The following is a 2,163-nucleotide window of genomic DNA, read 5'->3' as shown; positions in this document are numbered from 1 at the left end:
CTCTCTCTCTCTCTCTCTCTCTCTTTTCATGTATAAGACCATCATCACATCTTCTTCCAAAGTGGTGGCGGGGAGTGTAATGGGTCGACCGAACCTTCTAGCAGCAACCAGTCACGGGGCTGGTCGGGGGTCGGCCCACATTCCGGCCGACCGACCTTCGGCCTCCCCTTGAGTCGATCGTTCTTTTGACTCCTTGAATAGGCTGCCTAATGAATCCTCCCCTTCATCCAATAGATCCATTCGTGATTTCGATAACGGGACTTCTTCAACCGAACCTCAAATGTTTGTTTCTAATTCTCCCAAGAGGCATATTGGCTCTACCAAGCTTCCCATCAAAACTTAGAAATCGGGTGGGATCCGGCTGGTGAGATTGTCCCTCTCTAGATTCCAAGAGGTTATAGCCTTTAGAATTCCCCGCTCATGTTAGAGAAATGTCTTGCCAGGTAGACCGGGTCGATGACTATGTCTATAGAGCCCCCAGTCCCAAAGAGAGGCTCCCCGGGTCTGACCCCACGAGATAGCGGTGTATAAAGACATCATGGATGGCAATTTTCGATTACCCATTCATCCTTTCTTTATGTCAATTTTCAATGAGTTTTATCTTATTCCTAGTCAAATAAACACCAATGCTTGGAGAAAAGCATTGTACTTCTTGTATGTTTGCCTTAGGAGGAGAATTCCACTTTCCATAGACCACTTTAGGTGTGTCTTTATGAACTGGTTTAGTTCAATGCGTTTGTCTTTTTTACCACTAGGGTCCCTTTACTATTTCCTAGGTTTAGGAATTCGAATAGCGGGTGGAAATCTTGGTTCTTCTTCGCTTGGCCTTCAGTAGGTCGATTTCCTTTCAATACCAATTGGTGGCATCTTTAAATTCGCTTTTTCAATAGTCAAGTAGAAGCTTCCTCTACCCTAAAAGCTCAAATCCAACAGTTGGTTGATATATCCCCTCTTGCACCTGACTTAGGATCGGTCCTCATCATGAGGAACATGTGGATAGTGGGGATGAGTCGTCCTACTAGTAGGTTGCTTCTGTTGGTTTCTATTATTTTTGACTTGCACATATTTCTTATTTGTTGCTTTTTAGGACTAATCAGTTTGGGCATGTGCATACAGATATGGACTTCGATCTAGACGAGGTATTGAAGACCTCGTTGAGAAGTGACAAGGGTCTCACTCCCATTGACGATAAACTCTTGCGCCTCCCTTTCTTATTTTGTGTTTTCATACTCTTTTCATTTGCAAGTCTGATAGATCTTACCTTGCATATGCAGGGATGAAATTTGACCTGGAGGGGACCATGGATTTTATACCTAAACAAGGGCATAGAAGTGATATTGAGCTATCTCCCGTCCCCTTAAAGAGGAAAAAGACAGCTGACCAAGGAGGAAGGTCTCAGGTAGCAAAAGAGACTCCCCAACCCTCAAATGAGCCTATCGAGGTTGCTCCTGTTCCTAGACCGAGTTCTTCTAGTCGAATGCACGAAGGGGGTGGTGGGGGGGTGGTGGTGTGGTGGGGGGGGGGGGGGGGGGGGGGGGGGGGAAGGGGGGGAGCGTGAGGATTCACTTCCTAATTTTGGGTTTCCTCCCACCCGAGGTTATCATGAGATGGGGGTGCTTAACTCTTTGGTGATACCTGCACGGGCTAGAGCGATTGCAGGACGTAGCGCAGACAACATCGAGAGGGTTGTCGTTGTCTATCTCCAGAGGGTATGCTTCTAATTCCAATTTTCTTTTACACTGAATCTTATCTTTTGAACATGATTTTACCACACGACTCTCTCATTGTCTCCTCATCTTTTAGGTGGTGGCCCTTCAGACCAAGTTTGTGGAATCAAGTCGTCGTCAGGCATCAGAGTTGAAGACTCTTGCAGAAGAAAAGAAGAAAGAGGCTCATCATTATAAGAAAAAGATAGCTTCCTTGAAGAAATCTCTAGAGGTGTCGGAAGCTTGAGCCCGCGAGTAGGAGACAGAGAATGACAATTTGCGGTCTGCGTTGGCTCATGCTCCAGAGGAGGCGGTTGAGAGGTATAAGGCCTCTGTCGAGTATACTAAGGACTTAGATGCATTGGTGGAGCAGTAGAAGTCATCGTTTGATTATGCTAGGGCCTTACATTCATACGGGGGGAAGATGATGGCGGCATCTATCAAACTAACCAAGGAG

The sequence above is a fragment of the Olea europaea genome, chromosome 6, assembly GCF_002742605.1.
Source record: "Olea europaea var. sylvestris chromosome 6, O_europaea_v1, whole genome shotgun sequence".
Taxonomy (NCBI): Eukaryota; Viridiplantae; Streptophyta; class Magnoliopsida; order Lamiales; family Oleaceae; genus Olea; species Olea europaea.
The sequence above is the reverse complement of the archived record's forward strand: the minus strand, read 5'-3'. Positions refer to the sequence as shown.